This window comes from Pinus tabuliformis, chromosome 1_1, assembly GCF_031772625.1.
Source record: "Pinus tabuliformis cultivar Carrire ecotype Pingquan chromosome 1_1, CPIR1, whole genome shotgun sequence".
Taxonomy (NCBI): Eukaryota; Viridiplantae; Streptophyta; class Pinopsida; order Pinales; family Pinaceae; genus Pinus; species Pinus tabuliformis.
In genome coordinates, this window is record NC_142297.1 from 874752544 (window position 1) to 874760326 (window position 7783).

Below are 7783 nucleotides of genomic sequence, written 5' to 3' on the forward strand. Positions count from 1 at the left end.
ACAAAGTCTGGTTGCAATTGCAGAAGGAACGCTTTACTAGAGCCTATTGTAAACTCAAACCACTCCTATATGATCCTTACACCATTACCAAGGTTATGGGCGACAATGCATTTGAGCTCCGCATTCCCCCATTCCTTGGCTTGCACCCATTGTTCAATGTGGACCGCCTTCGACCATACTTCCCACCATTGCTCGACACATCAGACATTGCAGAACAACTCACACCTACAGAGTTAAATCCAGATTGCATGGAGCAAGCCACAACTTATCGGATCATGGGCACGTAGATCAAGAACACTCGCCAGCAAAAGATCCAACTGTATCGAGTTGTCAAAGCAGGGCAAGTGGCTTACCAGGGACCAAGTTCAGCAAAAGTTTCCTCATCTGATGGAGGAACTCAACGCAATGGGGACCACTGCTTCCTAAGGGGGGAGGAATGATCCAGGTGGATATTGGTGGCCACCCGCCAATTGCACTTGGACCCCCACCATTGTTTCTTTCATTTTTTCAGTTTCCTTAATTGTAGCATAGTTTACTATTTTTAGCAGTTTTTTGAGTCCCAAACTTTCGAAACCGTTTTGAGGCCCTAAACGACATTTTTTGGAAAGCTACCACTAGCGATTTTACTGCTAAAATCGTCTTTTTCGTCGTAGTCCTCGGAGAGATCTTTCCAACGGGTTATCATGCGTGTCAAATGGAGATAATATGACCAAGTCACGACCCCGAGAAGTTGGTTGTTTAACTCACCCCAACGGGACCCATAAACTCTTGGTGTTACATCTCCTCGGGTTAGGGTTTTGGTTGTTTAGGGTTTTCTCTTATTGTTCAATAATAAAAAGGCCCTTGAGCCTCATTATAACATAATTCAGAGGAATGTAGCCGCCACATCACTTCTCAGAGATAAGCTACCATCGCTCGAGCTAGTCTTATTTCCATTCTGTTTGTAAGCATATTTCAGTATTTGATATTAATGAAATGAAGTATTATTTCTACTGCATCTTGGTATTTATGGTTATATCTGTAATTTGTTGTGTCCTTGTTTAAATCCGGATCAGGCTCAATGGAACTTTTAGGTTGAAAATCAGTCACTGCCTTATCAAGAGGATTGTCATATTGGCGCGACCAAATCTGGAGGTTGATATCTTCGAAATTCACCGATTTTGACTATGGGATTGTGAAGGACTTTAAGCTCCCTAGAATGTCAACTTTTTGTCTCAATGTAAGAGATCAATGGGTGTTTTTGGAATTCTATCCCATTGATCCTAAACCTAACTACCAAAATTGTTTGGCCCTAGTGCCCAAGTGGGCTTAAACTATGTTAGTTAAGTTATTATTAATGTGGAGTGTCTCAAGTCTTGGCTTGGCAACTGAAGGCAAGCTCACATTCATTTTAGGTGTGCATGTGTGAAAAATGTGTCAAGTGGATGAGTAAATTGAGAATTTTTTATGATGTAATTTTTGCTTAAAATAAAGTGCATAAACTGTAAATAATACTGAAAATAAACAACAAACTCAAGCACACAATTCCCCACCCAAGAAGGCAATCAAGCAGCAAGAAAAGTGATGGAAAACAAACAACTCAAAGACACAAAAATGGCCAAAAGATCTATTGTCTAAAGAACTAAGATATAAAGACAAAAATATGCTAAAATTGATGCAGGAAACTAGCAAAAACTAGAAAGTAAAGTGTTGGAAAATTGCAAAAAACAAGTTGCAAATGGAAGGATGTTCAAGGGAAGCCTAAAGAGGGAAAACAACACAAGTTTCTAAGGGAAGAAAAGTGTTGTAAAACTTGTCTAAAAAGACTACTAAAAGTTAGAAAACGAACTTTAAAACAATGGCTGAAAATGTTGCACACTAGACTTCTCAACTCAACATTTCTCTCTTAAATGATAGAGGTGTACTCTAAACCTTAGGAGGATTTTTCCTTCTTCAAAATGAGAAAAATACTACGTGGATCCAGGCCTAGATGTGACTAAGAAAAGAACAAAATCCCTTCTCGAGACACAGGCAACACTCTCGGCCAAAAAAAAAAACTAAAAAAAATCTGGATAAAAAAATGCAAGGTGCATGTTCTCACCTAAAAAGTGTGCCCGGATGTAGATAAAGGCTTGAAAAGTGTGTTGGGGAGCACAAGGTTTGGGCCAAAAATTGTGTTATGTTCCTGACTCTTCTGCTCAGTAGATCTGCTCTAGATTGTATTGTCCACTGTGCAGATGGTACCTATGTCCTGCAAAAAGATGTGAAAACCCAACAAACACTGAAATATTCCGTAAAATCAAATAAATCTAAAAATAGAAATTAAATTTGAGAGAGAAGAAATCTGGAAAAAACATTGAAAATTGTTGAGACAATAGTCACCAAGGTTCTGAATTGCTACATTAGTGGAGTCGTCATTTATTAGTATGAAATTTATTAGCAAGTGTACCAAAAATGTCTCACTTAAGTCACTAGTGACTAGTGACCCTAACAACAGAATATGGTTGTGTCTATGCTTCAGATCTGCAACAAAATGTTAGAAAATACCTGCAAAAAAAATATATTATGCAAACAGAAACGTATAATAGAAAAAAGATAAGTGCAACAACCTAATGGATAATGTAAATGATAAATTTTATTAATAAAGAACAATACACCTAATGAGGAGAGATTATAGACTTGGATCTATAGATACCCCTCTATGGGATGAGTCCTTCTTGACCTTATGCTCCGGCAATGTTATGCTCTCTTATGCAATGGGCAAAAAGAAACTAGGGGTGCTTGAACTCAAGTAGAAGCTCAACTCTCATGAGATGATAATGGGGACAATAAGAATGATCATGGTGAAGAATGGAAAGAAACTCTTTATTTACAACACAATATTGAGATAAATTGAGAATTTAAAAATAATAAAATATTATTGACTAAATCAAAATCTAGCTATTGTAAATATTTTATTATACTTTTTTAGAGAGAAAATAAATTTGAAATAGTCAATTATATTTTTTTAGAAAATTGTTAAACTAATTAATAAATAAAAATGATTTATTAATTACTTTATGAAAATTAAGTCAAATATGAATTTGAAATTACTATTAAATAATGATTTAACAATTATGAAAAATATGGAATAATAAATCAATAATAATTTATTTAATTATTCTAAAGTCAATAATAATTTATTTAATTATTCTAAAGTCAATAATTATTTGTAAAGAATTATAAATAAATATTTAATTATTCTCATGGTGTTTTTGGATTTTAATGAGAAATAGTTTAGGAAAATGGTTCACTAAATTATTTCCTAGGTTGAAAATGGGTTTTACCATGGAAAAACTCATCTGATATCAACCTAGTAAAAAATGGCTAGGTAAACATTTTTAGGTGATAACAATTAGATATTAATTTATATTAATATAAAATCAAATTTATACCTATGTAACTATGTTCAATAATGCTATATTAAGTAATCCCGGATGCGGATGTCTCACACGCGTAGCATCTCAGAGGCTCGTCACATGGGCATGTGTCAGCCCGAACGAGCCACGCAGTACCAGGCAGATGGTTTCATAAGGGTGTCGGTGGTTGATCCTCCGCGAAAATTAATTCCAGTCCTTTCAGTCTTTATGGTTCTCCTGCGAATTGGTGAGATGGCGCTACAAATGCCAGGAACCTCTGTCACATTCCCGCATTCTTTCATAGTGTATGGGCACTCGGCGGCAGCACTGGAACATCCTATGGCTCTGTGGGGGATTGCGCAGGGACATTCCTGCTCTTTGGTAAACTTTGCAATGCAGCGCGAGCGTCTGAGAATGAGCAGCCGTCGAGGAAGCTCAAGGGGTCGAGCTTCTGCTCAGAGGTCGGTAATTTCTCCCTCTTCCTCAGTTGAGGTAACTTCGGACCATCACCGCTCCCAGGGTCGTGTAGCAGGCCATGGCAGGGCACCTGGGTATGGAGAAATCATGGAATGCGGTCACGTAGCGCATCCCACTGTCAGGTATAGAATACCCTGCACTCTGGCAAATTCTACATTCATCGTATCGGTTTCTGTTGAGCACTGTGGTAATTCTAGAGGTCAAGGGGAAGCACCGCAGGGAAACCCTCCTCTGGCTCAAGGGATTGTTCCCACAATTGATATGCAGGTGCCTACTATCGATCTGCAACGCCCTATCAAGGAAAGCTCTTCCCCAGACTCTCAGGCTGCCCTTGCAGGCCCCAGCGAACCGGCTCAGAGGATCCAGCTCTCCAATTCGGATGACCCCAAGCACTTCAGGGGCAAGGTGGAGGACGAGCCGCATACCACCAACGATGAATAATTCAACCATCAGTTCGCTCTCAGTGGCCGGGAAGGGAAAGCTTTTCTCTGTTTTCGCTCATCGTCATCTGTATGTGTTCGGTTTCAGTCCAGATCTCAAAATCTATGTGTTGGTTATCCATATGTTCTATGTGTCGGCCATAAGCAATGTCATGTGTCGTAATGTTAGTCTGTCATCGCATCCAATTTTTGTACCTGTTCAATTTCGGATATGTTTAAACTTGGGCAAACTGTCAATCTCTCGACAGGAGTTACAAGGCTAAGGCCCTGTTGTAATACTGATGTAATTTTTGACTTTTTGTAATATAATAGAATAGCCTGATTCAGAAAAAAATGCTATATTAAGTAATATTATACTAATACTAATAGTATGTTAAATAGTAATAGATACTAATTAATACATAAGTAAATCATTATTTATAGGTCTAACATAATACTAAATATTATTTATATACCTACACTAATTTAACTAATATAATGAATTTAGTAATATAACTAAGACTATGTCTTATTTTTATAGTCACACTAACATAACCTATGATTAAATGCTAAATCAAACATATACAACTTAATATATTCCTAAATATTATTAAAATAACACTAATTAACTCTGTTATATAAAACTATGTATTGATTCATTTAATATTAAATCTAATTTATTACTAAACTTTACTATTATAATATTATATTATTTTATTACTAAATAGGTATTTGTTAATTTTACTACGTACAACAATTATCTACCTATTTTAATTGCATTACCTAAATAGATATAATAATACAATTAATCTAATTATAATACTAATTAAAATTAGTAATTAAATGTTAAAAAAATTACAAAATGTCTTAAATGTGAGATTACATATAATACAAATTTATATACATAAATTCTGCATTTCCTTGTGATTGATGTTTAGTAATTTGAATAAGGATTAAGAACAAATCAAGAAGGTTGATTGATATGAAAGCTCTATTAGACCACCAAGAACCAATATGTTTGCCTCTATGGAAGAGGACTTTATGGAAAGTGAAGATGTAAATGCAAGCGAATCTATCTCAATTGGGACAGAATATGAATTTCAGTCTTAATTAAGGTGAGATGCAAAAAGGGATATGAAAGAGGACTTTATGGAAAGTGGAGATGTAAATGCAAGTGAATGTATCTTAATTGGGATGGAATATGAATTCTAGTCTTAATTAAGAGCGAGATGCAAAATGGGAAAAGGAACAAAGTTGCCTGAAATTTAGAATAAGATAAATGCAATAGGTCAAAGAAATAGTTCCAAGACCAATTCCTTGTTCTAGCAGATACACAAACCAATATCCGATAAATAGTTAACAGATATCTACTTATAAACATTTCTAAATTCAAGAGAAACGAATTCGCATTAAGAACAAAATGATCATGTCACTGTACAAATGTAATTCTAATAGCATGACAAACATTTCTAAATTCAGCAGAAACATATTGGCATTAAGAACAAAATGATCATGTCACAATACAGATGTAGTTCTAATAGAATGACATACATTTGTAAATTTAGGAGAAACAAATTCGCATTAAGAACAAAATAATCATGTCACAGTATAGATGTAGTTCTAATAGCATGACACGTGTAATGAAAGACACTTATTAAATTGTTTGATAGCTAGCAGCTAATAAAAAGTTTATTCCTATGCAGGATTCAGTTTCAAATCCATTACTAGTTAACCATTCAGTTTCAAATTCACTACTAATTAACCTTGCGAGATAACTTGACAAGATTCTAAATAAGCATAAATTGTGAACATTCAACAATAGTGCTGGAAATAAACCATTATACCAATAAACAAGAATGAAACTTGAAACTGAAAATTTTATTAGCAATCAACGGAGCAAACAATAGTACTTCACTGTTGATTACATAAATAAATAATGTCCCATATATAAAAAATTGAACCGAGTACCTGGAATAGCAGAGCATTACAATAGTGCAATTCTTTTGCTGCATTTAGACTCAATCTCTTGTGAGCAGAAAAAGGCTAAACTCTCATTACAATAGTGCAACCAAAGTCAAGATTTCCTCTACAAACAGGTTGTGCTGCAAAAAGTCTTTCTATTCCCTCGTCCACTGTGGATTTGAATCTCGTTTGCCCGTTTACAAAAACTGGTTTTATAAATTAAAAATCGATTTTTTCTCCCCTCTTGCAATGATTTATGTTTTTTTTGGTCTGCACCTGATTGGACCATCGGATTGAAACTTCAACAGTTCTGTAATTCAACACTTATCTGACTATACAGGTGAGACCTACCTTGTTGGTCAAGATTTCATATGCTTGGGCTAGATTGGTCAGCCTTCCCTGATGCCAGCGTATCTTGGGAGCTGCGTCAATGATGAATCCTATGTTTGAAATGATTTAAATAGTGTCGAGATTCCCGGACCATGTTATTCAAATCACCATTAATTTAGTTGTTCTACTTTGCTCCATGCATAGTCCAATTATATTGAGAATCAAAATGATTTTATTGAGCATCGAATCCGGAGAAGTTTGTGCACCCTCCGAGACCTTCATCTCGGTGGTCGAAAATCTCATCATTTCCGCGCCATGATTTGTACGTGCACATATTCGGTGGAATCATCTCTTGACAGATCAAAATTGATCTGGAACCATTCAAGGACGAATTTGGCCATTCAGGTGCGAAGTTTGAGGTGGATTCATATGAGGAATTTCTATTGGCGCCCATTGTTATGCGTTGTCTTTCCAGAATTTGTGCCAGCTCTCAATAATCTAGCAATATACGAGGATTATCCCATGGCATCGACGTTCTTCAAATTGTGCATGCGCCATGAAAAATTGCAAGTAAAAACAATCAAAGTTATTTTTGAAAGTGTGGTTTCGCCGAATACTTGGTGGCAACCCAAGCAAATTGACCTAAAGGATCTATCTGCCCCTGCCAAACAAGCAGGGTTTAGATTTGACCCCTTAACCCAACTAACAAAGTAAACAAGCAGAGACTAACCTCTATAGATTTGACCCGATAACCCAACAAACAAAGTAATTAACAATTATAACTCTACCAACTGAACTAATAGCTGGACTTAATCAGAATTACAGAAATAATTTCATGTCCAGGAATTTCACAATTCATTCAATCTGTAATAGTGAGTTGATCCTAGTAATTCTGTAATGAGGGATTGACAATGCAATTTTAGAGGAGTCGTCTAACTAGGCGGAGGAATTCCCTAAACGGCCAAAAGTGGCTGGAATCAGGCAAAAAGATTTCAAAAATTCTTGTAGAGGCAATCTTTGAATCGTGTTTTTGATGGTAGAAATGGATTCAGCACCATGAAAAGGTCTAGAACACCTAAAATTTTGAATTTTAACAACTATAACTTGGATTTACAAAAGTCTTTGCTAGATTTTCTCTGAATATAGCCCGAATTTCCATAACTTTCTGGGCAACTCCTCCACCTCGTTAGACTACTTACTACACCACCTAAGTCACAT